This window comes from Oncorhynchus masou, chromosome 5, assembly GCF_036934945.1.
Source record: "Oncorhynchus masou masou isolate Uvic2021 chromosome 5, UVic_Omas_1.1, whole genome shotgun sequence".
Lineage (NCBI taxonomy): Eukaryota > Metazoa > Chordata > Actinopteri > Salmoniformes > Salmonidae > Oncorhynchus > Oncorhynchus masou.
The window spans coordinates 83,646,751-83,662,487 of NC_088216.1; the positions used below are offsets into that span (position 1 = coordinate 83,646,751).

At 41.6% G+C, this 15,737-nt stretch overlaps 1 long non-coding RNA gene and 1 pseudogene across 1 annotated transcript; both read left to right on the plus strand.

Moving 5' to 3' along the window:
• The first annotated feature begins 1,516 nt into the window (after positions 1-1,516).
• On the plus strand, positions 1,517-12,647 carry LOC135540393 (uncharacterized). Its single transcript, XR_010455743.1, has 3 exons — positions 1,517-1,776; positions 10,732-11,136; positions 12,464-12,647. It is a non-coding gene; the product is annotated as an uncharacterized LOC135540393 (long non-coding RNA).
• Positions 12,648-14,044: 1,397 nt separating this feature from the next.
• LOC135530103 (protein NLRC3-like) lies at positions 14,045-15,571 on the plus strand (annotated as a pseudogene).
• Positions 15,572-15,737: the final 166 nt, after the last annotated feature.

Genomic DNA, 15,737 nt, shown 5'->3' on the forward strand with positions numbered 1-15,737 from the left:
ATATTAATGCCCATGATTTTGGAATGAGATGTTCGACGAGCAGGAGTCCACATAGTGTCCACAAAGTGTCCACAAGGTGTCCACATAGTCTATATTCAGAATCAGGGGAGGATGGACAAAAATCCACTGCTTTTTTGTTGTTGTTGAAATGTCCTTTTTCTTTTTTTTTTACATTCAATCTTCAAAAGCTCTTACACAAATCGTGCCATGACTATGAAAATAGATATATTCTGAAGAGGATGGACAAAAATTCCAGGCTTAAAAGATAATCTAACAATAATTTCAACAACATCTTTTAAGCCTGGAATTTTTGTCCATCCTCCCCCAATTCAGAATATATCTATTTTCATAGTCATGGCATGCTTTGTGTAAGAGCTTTTGAAGATTGAAAGTTTAAAAAATAAATTTAAAAAAGGACATTTCAACAACAACAAAAAAGCAGTGGCTATTGAGACAATACAGACTAGCCACTGAATATCCAGTATAAAACACATTTTACCTAGGTTCCCAAAACTGTTGCAATCCTATTATCCACTACAGCTCTCGCTCTGATGATATTAAAATTGACAGTATTAATCATTACACAGTCTAGTAACTCTACATGGGATGGCAGGTAGCCTAGTGGTTAGAGCATTGGAATGGTAACCGAAAGGTTGCAAGATTGAATCCCTGAGCTGACAAGGTAAAAATCTGTCGTTCTTCCTCTGAACCAGACAGTTAATCCAGGCCGTCAATGAAAATAAGAATTTGTTCTTAACTGATTTGCCTAGTTAAATAAAATACATCATAGGCTACAATCACAAACATGCCCTGAGCCTAATATTAGAGGAATGTGGTTTGGCAGGTAGCCTAGCCGTTAATAACATTGGACCAGTAACCAAAAGCTTGCTGGTTCAAATCCCTGAGCCAACTATGTGCTGCTGAGTAAAACACTCAAACCTCAACAAAGTTGCCCTATTACTACATTGTAATGTGAATGCTAGTGGACCATTTTCCAGCTCCTCTTTTAAAAATAATTGACAGACTTGTGAGACAATGAGATTCTGAAGTGACAATTACAACAACAAAAAACCTACATATAAATACTTCAGTAACCTTAACCCAACACACAGCAAGCTCGTTAAGAGGTTTAAGAGGTATGGAACTCTTGGCATAGCAGGTGTTGGGTTGACAGTCGCTGGAGCTGGTTTTGACTTCTGATCGGGGCTACACCTACCCAATTCGCTACATCGGTGTCAGAAGTGGGATGATGCCTGTGAAGCCATCGGAGAGGCATGATATGCGTGAGGGACTTGGTATAGAGAAGCATTGAGGGGAACGCTCTCCCAAAGGAAGTTGGTAGTGTAGCGACCTTAAACCAACACTATTATCGACCTTATCAAGAGGTTAAGATATCTTGGCTTAATGGTTTGACAGTGACTGGACCTGGGTTTGATTCCAGTCGGAGCTGCCCCTGGAATTCGCTACAATACCGTCCCAAGGAATAGTCCGTGTGGACATTTTCACAGTTGGGTTGATGTTTCAAAGGTTATTCATTGCCATAAATATAAACAACAATTGTACACCCAGAATATTCCCTGGCTGACATTATGTATTGCTGGTGGTATTATAGTATCCAAAGTTCAGCTGGCTGCCCAACCCAGAAGGTGAAAGAGCGATATGCTATCTCAGAGGTGCACAAACACATTTTCTCAAGCAATCTTCAAGAACAGACCATGAAAATGTTTCAGGGATTTGATGTCCTGAAGTTTGAGTGGTGATTCTAGCCATAACAAGGTAAGGAACCAAATGTATTATATGAAATCATATGGATTGGATTGTGTAATCCTTTTTAATTGAGGAAATCTGTTACCAAGTATTCCCAAGCATAAATAGAGAGACTATGTAGTCATATCCCAAGGTTTGAAATTATTATGTTTTTGCTAAATACTGTACCTGTTTGGGCTTCTTGTAGTCAATTTGCAGTGTACAAATTATTTGTAAATTGAGATTTCAACTCTCATCACTGACAACTTTAGCATTTTAGCTAAATATGAACTTTTTAGCTACATTGCAACTGCTTGACATGTTAGCTAACCTTTCCCATAACGTTAACCCTTTTAGCTAAGCTAACTCCTAACCTTTCCCATAACGTTAACCCTTTTAGCTAAGCTAACTCCTAACCTTTCCCATAACGTTAACCCTTTTAGCTAAGCTAACTCCTAACCTTTCCCATAACGTTAACCCTTTTAGATAAGCTAACTCCTAACCTTAACCCTTTTAGCTAAGCTAACTCCTAACCTTAACCCTTTTAGCTAAGCTAACCTTTCTAACCCTTTTAACTCTCCTAACCTAACTCCTAACCTAACCCTTTTAACTCCTAACTAACCTTTCCCATAACGTTAACCCTTTTAGCTAAGCTAACTCCTAACCTTTCCCATAACGTTAACCCTTTTAGCTAAGCTAACTCCTAACGTTAACTTTTAGCTAAGCTAACCCCTAACCGTAACCCTTTTAGCTAAGCTAACTCCTAAACTTAACCCTTTTAACTAAGCTAACTCCTAACCTTAACCCTTTTAGCTAACCTTTCCCATAACGTTAACCCTTTTAGCTAAGCTAACTCCTAACCTTTCCCATAACGTTAACCCTTTTAGCTAAGCTAACTCCTAACCTTTCCCATAACGTTAACCCTTTTAGCTAAGCTAACTCCTAACCTTTCCCATAACGTTAACCCTTTTAACTAAGCTAACTCCTAACCTGTTCCATAACGTTAACCGTTTTAGCTAAGCTAACTCCTAACGTTAACGCTTTTAGCTAAGCTAACTCCTAACCTTAACCCTTTTAGCTAAGCTAACTCCTAACCTTAACCCTTTTAGCTAACCTTTCCCATAACGTTAACCCTTTTAGCTAAGCTAACTCCTAACCTTTCCCATAACGTTAACCCTTTTAGCTAAGCTAACTCCTAACCTTAACCCTTTTCACTAACCCTTCCCCTAACCTAACTCCTAACCTTAACCCTTTTAACTAATCCTAACCTATCTCCTAACCTTAACCATTTTCACTAACCCTTCCCCTAACCTAACTCCTAACCTTAACCCTTTCCCTAACCTTAACCCTTTTAACCAACCCTTCCCCAAACCTAACTCCTAACCTTAACCCTTTTAACTAACCCTTCCCCTAACCTAACTCCTAACCTTAACCCTTTCCCTAACCTAACTCCTAACCTTAACCCTTTTAGCTAACCTAACTCCTAATCTTATCCCTTTTAACTAACTCTTCCCCAAACCTAACTCCTAACCTTAACCCTTTTAACTAACCCTTCCCCTAACCTAACTCCTAACCTTAACCCTTTTAACTAACCCTCCTAAACCTAACCCTTTTAACTAACCCTTCCCTAACCTAACTCCTAACATTAACCCTTTTAACCTAACCCCCTTTAACCTGTCTCCCTAACCCCCTTTTAGCTAACCTAACTCCTAACCTTAACCCTTTTAACTAACCCTTCCCCTAACCTAACTCCTAACCTTAACCCTTTTAACTAACCCTTCCCCTAAACTAACTCCTAACCTTAACCCTTTTAACTAACCCTTTCCCTAACCTAACCCCTAACCTTAACCCTTTTAACCTAACTCCTAAACTTAACCTTAACCCTAACCCCTAGCATCGCTAATGTTAGCGAGCTAGCTAACATTAGCCTCCTAGCTAGAATTCATAACATATCGTTTTTGCAAATTCGTAACATATTGTAATTTTAGGGAATTCGTAACATATTGTACGTGTGCAAATTCAGAACATATTGTAAGTTTAGCAAATTCGTGACATATAATAATAATTGTAATTCGTAGCATATCAATCAAAATTGGTGATGGAAATCCACAAAATGATTACATATCATATGAAACGTAACATATTGTAAAAACTATTGGTCGCTAAATCCGGAGAAATTACAGACCATGTAAAAAAAAAAGTTGGTTACCGTCTAGATGGACCACGTAAAAACGGTTGGCTGGTATGCTCTCACCTGTCTAGAGCGGTCGGCTGTGAATGCCCTCACCCATCTGAATGGTCAGCTGTGAATGCCCTCACCTGTCTGAATGGTCAGCTGTGAATGCCCTCACCCATCTGAATGGTCAGCTGTGAATGCCCTCACCTGTCTGAATGGTCAGCTGTGAATGCTCTCACCTGTCTGAGTGGTCAGCTGTGAATGCCCTCACCCATCTGAATGGTCAGCTGTGAATGCTCTCACCTGTCTGAGCGGTTGGCTGTGAATGCCCTCACCCGCTATATACTTCTAACTGATTGGTCTGGTTCTGTCGTCTATAGTGCTGTCCTGTTAGAACATGATGTTGAGGTCTATCACTGTACTCTTGATAGTCACCACCAGACACAGACACAGACACAGACACACAGACAGCTGTTTCCATTTGAAGATGTTGATATGATTCTGGTCATTCAGATGACATGGAATGTTACTGTTGTGGTTCTATAAGACAAAGATATGAACACATGTAAACAGTATTAGTTAAAATGTACATGTACATGAGTAAATGCATTTGGCATTACACTTATAACACGTCTATAAAGGGCTATAAACACGGCATCAATATAAAAAATAAACTTCAACATTCACCTCTTAGAGAGAGAGAGAGAGACAGAGAGACAGAGAGACAGAGAGACAGAGAGAGAGAGACAGAGAGAGAGAGAGACACAGAGAGAGACAGAGAGAGACAGAGAGAGAGCGAGAGAGAGAGAGAGAGAGAGAGACAGAGAGAGAGAGAGAGACAGAGACAGAGAGAGAGAGAGACAGAGAGAGAGAGAGAGAGAGACAGAGAGAGAGACAGAGAGAGAGAGAGACAGAGAGACAGAGAGAGAGAGAGAGAGAGAGACAGAGAGAGAGAGAGAGAGACAGAGAGAGAGAGAAACAAATTACTTGGATTGACAAAGGGTCAAGATTTATTATGTCTGCCCTGGCGCCACTGGGTCGTATGTTCCTCTGAGCTCCAAGGACTGTCTTGAGACGACTCCTAAAGCTTGCGGATATCATCGTAACAAAACTCCTTTTATAAAAGGCCACTATGGAAAACGTTGTGGTTCATGTAAAATACTATATTTACCAATACAACAATTAATCCACTTCTGCAAATGTACTTGTGCAACTAGTGCAATGTATCCCGCATGTTATCTTGGCCAGGTCGCAGTTGTAAATGAGAACTTGTTCTCAACTAGCCTACCTGGTTAAATAAAGGTGCAAAAAATAAATTAAAAATGTTGTGTAACTAGCTCCAACAGTTCAGTAGTATCTAACAATTCACAACAATACACACAAATCTAAAAGTAAAAGAATGGAATTGAGAAATATATAAATATTAGGACGAGCACTGTCGGAGTGCCATTGACTAAAATACAGTAGAATAGAATACAGTATATACACATTTACATTTAAGTCATTTAGCAGACGCTCTTATCCAGAGCGACTTACAAATTGGTGAATTCACCTTCTGACATCCAGTGGAACAGCCACTTTACAATAGTGCATCTAAATCATTTAAGGGGGCGGGGTGGGGGTGAGAAGGATTGCTTTATCCTATCCTAGGTATTCCTTGAAGAGGTGGGGTTTCAGGTGTCTCCGGAAGGTGGTGATTGACTCCGCTGTCCTGGCGTCGTGAGGGAGTTTGTTCCACCATTGGGGGGCCAGAGCAGCGAACAGTTTTGACTGGGCTGAGCGGGAACTGTACTTCCTCAGTGGTAGGGAGGCGAGCAGTGATTCCATGTCTTTGCACAGTGCCTCTGGAAGGTATTCAGACCTCTTGACCTTCTCCACATTTTATGTAGACAGCCTTATTATAGAATTGATTAAAACATTTTTTTTTTACTCAGCAATCTACACACAATACCTCATAATGACAAAGTGAAAAATACCTTATTTACATAGGTTTTCAGACCGTTTGCTATGAGACTCGAAATTGAGCTGGGGCGCATCCTGTTTCCGTTGATCATCCTTCAGATGTTTCATCAACTCGATTGGAGTCCACCTGTGGTAAATTCAGTTGATTGCACATGATTTGGAAAGGCACACACCTGTCTATATAAGGTCCCACAGTTGACAGTGCGTGTCAGAGAAAAAAACAAGCCGTGAGGGCAAAGAAGTGTGTGTAGGGATCCGAGACAGGATTGTGTCGTTGCATAGATTTTTTAATTTTATTTAACTAAGCAAGTCAGTTAAGAACAAATCCTTATTTTCAATGACGGCCTAGGAACAGTGGGTTAACTGCCTGTTCAGGGGCAGAACGACAGATTTGTACCTTGTCAGCTTGGGAAAGTCCCCCGGAACACAGTGACATACATCATTCTTAAATGGAAGAATTTTGGAAATATCAAAACTCTTCCTAGAGCCTTGCCGCCCAGCCAAACATAGAAGTTAGGCTCCTGGGTGGTGCAGTGGTCTAAGGCTCTGCATCTCAGTGTTAGAGGTGTCACAGCCCCTGGTTCAAATCCAGGTTGTATCACAACTGGCTGTGATTGGGAGTCCCATATGGTGGTGCACAATTGGCCCAGTGTTGTCCGGATTTGGCCGGTGTAGGTTGTCATTGTAAATAAGAATTTGTTCTTAACTGACTTGCCTGGTTAAATAGAGGTTATAAAAAAAACATTTAAAAATGGGGGAGAAGGACTCTTGGTCAGGGAGGTGACCAAGAACCGATGGGCACTCTTTTTCTCCCCAATTTCATGGTATCCTATTGGTAGTTACAGTCTTGCCTGATCACTGCAACTCCCGTACGGACTCGGGAGAAGTGAAGGTCGAGAGCCGTGCGTCCTCCAAACAAAACACAACCCAACCTCACTGCTTCTAGACACAATGCACACATAACCCGGAAGCCAGCCCCACCAATTTGTCGGAGGCAACACCGTACACCTGGCAACAGTGTCAGTGTGTACTGAGCTTGGCCAGCCAAGGACTTCGTTACCTGTAATAGCTATTGGGCCAGTAACCAAAAGGCCAGCTGCGACAGGGCCTGGACTCAAACCCAGAATCTCTAGTGGCACAGCTAACACTGTGATGCAGTGCCTTAGACCACTGCACCACTCGGGAGGCCACTCCGACAGAGCTCTAGAGTTCCTCTGTGGAGTTGAGACAACCTTCCAGAAGGACAACCACCTCTGCATCACACCACCAATCAGGCCTTTATAGTAGAGTGGCAATACAATAAAAGGCACATGACAGCCCACTTGGAATTTGCCAAAAGGCACCAAAAGACTCTTAGACCATGAGAAACAAGATTCTCTGGTCTGATGAAACCAAGATTGAACTCTTTGGCCTGAATTCCAAGTTTCACGTCTGGAGGAAACCTGACACCATCCCTATGGTGAAGCATGGTGGTGGCAGCATCGTGCTGTGGGGATGTTTTTCAGCAGCAGGGACTGGGAGACTAGTCAGGATCAAGGGAAAGATGAACAGAGCAAAGTACAGAGAGATCCTTGATGAGAACCTGCTCCAGAGCGCTCAGGACCTCAGACTGGGGTGAAGGGTCACCTTCCATCAGGAAAACAACCCTAAGCACACAGCAAAGACAACGCAGGAGTGGCTTCGGGACAAACCTCAATGTCCTTGAGTGGCCCAGCCAGAACCCGGACTTGAAACTGATCGAACATCTCTGGAGAGACCTGAAAACAGCTGTGCAGCAACGCTCCCCATAATACCTGACAGAGCTTGAGAGGATCTGCAGAGAATAATGTGAGAAACTCCCCAAATACAGGTGTGCCGAGCTTGTAGCATCATAGCCAATAAGACTCAATGCTGTAATCGCTGCCAAAGGTGCTTCAACAAAGTACTGAGTAAAGGGTCTGAAAACTTATGTAAATGTAATATTTCCATTTTTTATTTGTAATATATTTGCAAAATGTTCTACAAACCTGTTTTAGCTATGTCATTATGGGGTATTGTGATGTCATTATGGGGTATTGTGATGTCATTACGGGGTATTGCGATGTCATTAAGGGTTATTGTGATGTCTTCACGGGGTATTGCGATGTCATTAAGGGTTATTGTGATGTCATCACGGGGTATTGTGATGTCATTACGGGGTATTGTGAGGTCATTACGGGGTATTGTGATTTCATTACGGGGTATTGTGATGTCATTACGGGGTATTGTGATGTCATTACGAGGTATTGAGATGTCATTACGGGGTATTGTGATGTCATTACGGGGTATTGTGATGTCATTACGGGGTATTGTGATGTCATTACGGGGTATTATGATGTCATTACGGGGTATTGTGATGTCATTACGGGGTATTGTGATGTCATTACGGGGTATTGTGATGTCATTACGGGGTATTGTGATGTCATTACGGGGTATTATGATGTCATTACGGGGTATTGAGATGTCATTACGGGGTATTGTGATGTCATTACGGGGTATTGTGATGTCATTACGGGGTATTATGATGTCATTATGGGGTATTGTGATGTCATTACGGGGTATTGTGTGTAGATTGATGAGGGGAAAAAAACATGTAATCCATTTTAGAATAAGGTTGTAATGTAACAAAATGTGGAAAAAGTAAAGGGGAAAAAGTCTAATATTTTCTGAAGACACAGCTTTCTAAGGTGCATGGTTGAGTAGCCTGGTGGTAGCTGGCTAGTGATGGCTATTTAACAGTCTGATGGCCCTGATGATTGAAGCTGTTTTTCAGTCTTTCGGTCCCAATACACAACGTAGCATTGGTAACTCTTAACATTGAAGAATAGTAACAGTTATACAGTAGAACAAATGGCGGAAACGTATCAAAGTAACATGAAGTAATTAGTGGTAATTATCTATTATTACACAGCATGTAAAAAAAAATAAACCCCTCCCTGCAACATTCAGACATACGTGTTACTGTTGAAAAATAAAACTTCCTCCGAAACATTCGTCTTTTCCCTTCGGATAACGATAACACTGACCTGAATGGGTGAGTGTACAGATTCGCACTTCATTTGGAAAACTGTTCGGGAACAATAATAGTCTCATGTTTTCACAACAAAGCGTTTAATTAAACCGTTGACAGCCCCTTTTCTCTGCGCGCTCGAGAAAGGCAAGAAGGACAGAGAGAGAGAGGAGGAGTTGGAAACGTCCCCGGTGGTGAGATATTCTGCAGCTCTTACAGGTAACGTGTCAGCCTATTAGATATGATAATATAACAAATTCCCTATTACTAGACTATTGAAAATGAAATAAGGTCTACAAATTCAATAGAATTGTAGGCTAACTCTGTAAGCAACCAACATCATCGCCTCAGGCTATACGTTCTCTTCCAGACATGGATGTAAGGTTTGGATGGTAGCATATATTAACCAGTCCATCTACGATTATTATTTTATATCAGTTTTTTTCTTTTTTCAGGCTTGGGCTCCTATAGGCCTGTGCATATGAATAAACTGTAATATGCATATGGGTGTTTTTAATTAGTCATCACCGTAGAAAGCATCACTTTCTTCAAATTGATCGATCACAAGTTAACGTGAGTTTTAAAAGCATTGATACTGTTTTGATGATAAGTGTTTTGATGTGATTTTCCATCTCATTTGCATTGATGTCAGAGTTGTTAGAGGGACAATAGATCCCTGACTACCAGGCCGTTAGCGACCTGATGATCACGAGCGAGTTGGGTACTACTAATACATGTCCAGAGTGAATAAAAGGTGATGACCGTGGAATTTGACAGCTGTCATGACTCATCACTACCGGTATGACGGTTTTAAGGTCACCTTGTTGTTGAGGACCCCTGGTAGAAAACTAAGCCTGTGCTATGTAGTTGTCTCACTTAGCTATCTGAAGATGAATGAACCGACTAAGCCTATGCTATGTAGTTGTCTCACCTCGCTATCTGAAGATGAATGCACTGACTAAGCCTGTGCTATGTAGTTGTCTCACCTAGCTATCTGAAGATGAATGCACTGACTAAGCCTGTGCTATGTAGTTGTCTCACCTAGCTATCTGAAGATGAATGCACTGACTAAGCCTGTGCTATGTAGTTGTCTCACCTCGCTATCTGAAGATGAATGCACTGACTAAGCCTGTGCTATGTAGTTGTCTCACCTCGCTATCTGAAGATGAATGCACTGACTAAGCCTGTGCTATGTAGTTGTCTCACCTCGCTATCTGAAGATGAATGCACTGACTAAGCCTGTGCTATGTAGTTGTCTCACCTCGCTATCTGAAGATGAATGCACTGACTAAGCCTGTGCTATGTAGTTGTCTCACCTCGCTATCTGAAGATGAATGCACTGACTAAGCCTGTGCTATGTAGTTGTCTCACCTAGCTATCTGAAGATGAATCCACATGTTTGGTGCCCGGGGAATATTAATCAATCAATCAATCAATCAATCAATCAATCAATCAATCAATCAATCGTATTTATAAAGCTCTTCTTACATCAGCTGATGTCACAAAGAGCTGTACAGAAACACAGCCTAAAACCCCAAACAGCAAACAATGCAGGTGTAGAAGCACGGTGGCTGGTGGGTTAAGAGCCTTGCTCAGGGGTAGGATGACTAATTCTTACCTTGCCAGCTCGTGGATTCAATCCAGCAACCTTTTGGTTACTGGCCCAACGCTCTAACCAAGAAGCTACCATTGACCCTGGATCAGAGGAGCTTTGTATGGCTAATGTTCATGTGCCTCATTGTGCTTCAACTTGTGTTTCATGACCGTCTGGATTTTTGCCTAACGTTACTGTAACTTTCTGCTTCATGTCTTTGGTTAGGTTCAACGAGTCTCTCTGAGGAGGGAGAGCAGTGGGCACTGCCTCTAAGATGAGTCTCTCTGAGGAGGGAGAGCAGCGGGGCACTGCCTCTAAGATGAGTCTCTCTGAGGAGGGAGAGCAGTGGGGCACTGCCTCTAAGATGAGTCTCTCTGAGGAGGGAGAGCAGTGGGCCACTGCCTCTAAGATGAGTCTCTCTGAGGAGGGAGAGCAGTGGGCACTGCCTCTAAGATGAGTCTCTCTGAGGAGGGAGAGCAGCGGGGCACTGCCTCTAAGATGAGTCTCTCTGAGGAGGGAGAGCAGTGGGGCACTGCCTCTAAGATGAGTCTCTCTGAGGAGGGAGAGCAGTGGGCCACTGCCTCTAAGATGAGTCTCTGGAGAACATGACTCCAACTCAAAAGCTGAAAGGTGGGAGGAAAGGGACAGATAGAGAGTGTGTGTGTCTGTGTATCTGTGTGTGTGTGTCTCTGTCTGTCTGTCTGTCTGTCTGTCTGTCTGTCTGTCTGTCTGTCTGTCTGTCTGTCTGTCTGTCTGTCTGTCGTGGAAATTTCCTCTGTTTACCAAATCATTGGAGCAAACCACACACACAAGTCAGAGTTAGTTATCAAAGTCCATCTTTAATTATATGAGCTCTATAGCATTTTCTGTGACTCTCAACAGTTTCAGTATCTCTACTGAAAAGTTGAGAGCCCCCACACAATGGCAAATGGGATCCTTTATAGTGAAGATCCACCCCCCCCCCTCCCCCTAGACGACATGACAATTCACAGGTCCCAGGAACTTACACAAAGAAAAGACTTTACTCCAGAGAGGAGTATCCCCTAGCCAGACAGTTGGCTATAAATTATCATTCAGTTTTGTCTCCTTTCTCAAACTCAGAACCATAAACTAATCCTCCATATCAACATGCATATATCAAATTGTCATTAGATACAACCAATTCTAAATACAACCAATCCTGGACAAGATCACAGAGGCACATAGACATTGTGGAGCAAAAGTTATGTTTACACATGATGACACTTTGACCTCTCCCCTCTCTGCGGCCCATGCAACTTAGTCTTGACATAGAACAGATAACTGCAACCTCGCCACAGTATTATACAAAAACACCATTCTTGATGAGAAGTAACTTACAAACATATGATGAATATAAAACATCTTACATATGTTAAAAACAAATTCTGATTATTCTCTAACAGTGTGTGTGTGTATGTCTGTCTACAATAGCATACATGTGTGTTCTGTCTGAACCTTTACAGTTTGTGACATCATCATTACAGATTAGAGGCTGAATGTCTGTCTCTGTTGTGTTGAAGCCCAATCCAGCAGAAGAGACCAGTCTCACCTGTAACTAGCTGTGTGTCCATGAAGTGTGACCCATTTTTCATTTTACTAGGCAAGTCAGCTAAGAACAAATTCTTATTTTCAATGACGGCCTAGGAACAGTGGGTTAGCTGCCTGTTCAGGGGCAGAACGACAGATTTTGTACCTTGTCAGCTCGGGGATTTGAACTTGCAACCTTTCGGTTACTAGTCCAATGCTCTAACCACTAGGCTACACTGCCCCCCCCCCTAATCTATGGGACATCCAGAGCTTTTCAGGATGAGAGATGGTTCTAGTAAACAAAGGTATGAGAAATGTATTACACAGGTAGATCATCCATGACAGTGTGTGTGAGTGTCTTCCTGGTACTATATGTAGGGTAATGTGTATAATCCTGTTGTGTTCACAGACACCAACAGAACAGACCAAAGTCAGAGATTCCTAAGTGGTCAGTCTGCCCAGAGTCATCAACAAGACCTGCCCGCTATACTAAAAGTGAGATGTTTTACATTGGTCTCGATTACCCCAGTAAAGAAACTTGATATAAAAGCATAGTTTTACAATATGCTGAAATTAAATTGGTATTCTTTTGATCTGAATTTATGTATTTTTGTGTTCAGTCACTTGAAGAAAATTTCATCACATTTGTGAAGAATGACTTGAAGAATATCAACAGGATTCTATGTTCTGAGAGTCCAGATCACCCAGTATTCTTCGGGAGTCAGACCGAGGATAAAGAAGTGGATAAACCGGAGAGGATTGCCCGAGAGGGTGCTCTAGACATCTCACTGTACATCCTGAGGAACATTAACCAGAAGGAGCTCGCTGACAAACTGGAGAAAAGTACATTTCTCAAAATGTAGTTTAAGGCTCAATTTATGATATGCGAGCCAAAGAAAGTGTGTTGGTTTAAAAAACAAATCCCATTAGTTTAGGTTAGGTGCTTATAATCAGATTGTACAGTTACCCCCTGGGGCGGCAAGGTAGCCTAGTGGTTAGAGTGTTGGACTAATAACTGAAAGGTTTCAAGTTCAAACCCCTGAGCTGACAAGGTACAAATCTGTTGTTCTATCGTTCTGCCCCTGAACAGGCTGTCATTGAAAATAAGAATTTGTTCTTAACTGACTTGCCTAGTTAAATAAAGGTAAAAAATAATATGCTAAATATATAATATGTGTGCAGACTTTAATCTTGAGATACATTAAATCAAAACTCTAGTCATCTTGAGATCCTAGATACAGTAAATCAAAACTCTAGTCATCTTGAGATCCTAGATACAGTAAATCAAAACTCTAGTCATCTTGAGATCCTTGATACAGTAAATCAAAACTCTAGTCATCTTGAGATCCTAGATACAGTAAATCAAAACTCTAGTAACCTTTCATATTGAGATCCTAGATACAGTAAATCAAAACTCTAGTAACACGTATGGTTAAGTTTAGCTTTATTTTGCATACATGTACAAACAAATTGTCAATGTTGGTGAAGCTACTCAGACTATTTTTGATTTATTTAACCTTTATTTAACCAGGCAAGTCAGTTAAGAAAAAAATCTTATTTTCAATGACAGCCTAGAAACAGTGGGTTAACTGCCTGTTCAGGGGCAGAACAACAGATTTGTACCTTGTCAGCCCTGGGATTTGAACTTGCAACCTTCCGGTTACTAATCCAACGCTCTAACCACTAGGCTACCCTGCAGCCCCATATAGATAGTTTACCAATGTGGCATTCTAATAATTTAAAATCCAAACAGTCCCCAAGCTTGCTTCATTCAAGATGACCAATTCATCAATAATTCTCAAAAAGCAGTCAAAGAACAAAAAGCTGATACAAAATGGCAGTACATTTAAAATATATATATATATATCAATTAAATATGAATTAATGTAAAAAAGGGTTACCGGGAGCGATCATCCTCTGATCATCATTCCTCTGCATTGTTTTTTACATGTTTTAGATACAGCTGTCATGAAGAGCCAGCGTAAGCTAAAATCTCATCGGGAAAAATACGTTTGAATGTGTATTGGAGGGAATAGAGAAACAAGGAAACTCCAGACTTCTCAGTAAGATCTCTACAGAGCTCTATATCACAGAGGGTAGAAGTGGAGGAGTCAATAATGGAAATGAGATGACACAGATTGAGGCAGCATCCAGGAGACCAGCAACACATGAGGCACCAATAAAATTTAATGACATCTTTCAGCCCTTACCTGGACAAGATAAATCTATCAGAACTGTGCTGACGACGGGAGTCGCTGGCATTGGAAGAACAGTCTCTGTGCAGAAGTTCATTCTGGACTGGGCTGAAGGGAAAGCAAACCAGGAGCTTCAATTCATATTTCCACTTTTCGGGAGATGAATTTGATGAAGGAGAGAAACCACAGCATGACGGAACTTCTTCATCGCTTTGTCATGGAAACCAAAGAATCAGGAATCTCTAACTATGACAAGAACAAAATTCTGTTTGTCCTTGATGGTCTGGATGAGTGTCTACTTCCTCTAGACTTCAAGAACAACAAGATCTGTTTTGATGTCACAAGAGTCTACCTCAGTGGACGTGCTGCTGACAAATCTCATCAAGGGGAATCTGTTTCCCTCTGGATAAGCTCCCGACCTGCAGCAGCCAATCAGATCCCTCCGGGGTGTGTTGACCAGGTGACAGAGGTACGAGGGTTCAATGATCCACAGAAGGAGGAGTACTTCAGGAAGAGAATCAGTGATGAGAATTTGGTCAGCAGAATCATCTCACATATCAAGATATCAACGAGCATCCACATTATGTGCCACATACCTGTCTTCTGTTTGATATCTGCTACAGATTTCGAGAACATAATGAAGACCGAAAAAAGAGTGATGCCCAAGACTCTGACTGAGATGTACATGTATTTCCTCATATTTCAGTCCAAACAGACACCGGTGAAGTTTGAAGGGAAAGTGCAGATCGATCAACACTGGGATAAAGAGAGCATTATGTCGGCGGCAGGGTAGCTTAGTGGTTAGAGCGTTGGACTAGTAACAGGAAGGTTGCAAGTTCAAAACCCCCGAGCTGACAAGGTACAAATCTGTCGTTCTGCCCCTGAACAGACAGTTAACCCACTGTTCCTAGGCCATCATTGAAAATAAGAATTTGTTCTTAACTGACTTGCCTAGTAAAATCAAATTTAAAAAATGTCACTGGGGAAACTGGCTTTCCAACAGTTGGAGATAGAAAATCTGATTTTCTATGAGGAAGACCTGAAAAAATTTGGTATTGATGTCAGAGAGGCATCAGTGTATTCAGGACTGTGCACACAGATCTTCAGAGAGGAGAATGGGCTGTACCAGGAGAAGGTATACTGCTTTGTTCATCTGAGCATCCAGGAGTTCATGGCTGATGGGTATTCTTTATTTCACCTTTATTTAACCAGGTAGGCTAGTTGAGAACACCTTTATTTAACCAGGTAGGCTAGTTGAGAACACCTTTATTTAACCAGGTAGGCTAGTTGAGAACACCTTTATTTAACCAGGTAGGCTAGTTGAGAACACCTTTATTTAACCAGGTAGGCTAGTTGAGAACACCTTTATTTAACCAGGTAGGCTAGTTGAGAACACCTTTATTTAACCAGGTAGGCTAGTTGAGAACACCTTTATTTAACCAGGTAGGCCAGTTGAGAACACCTTTATTTAACCAGGTAGGCCAGTTG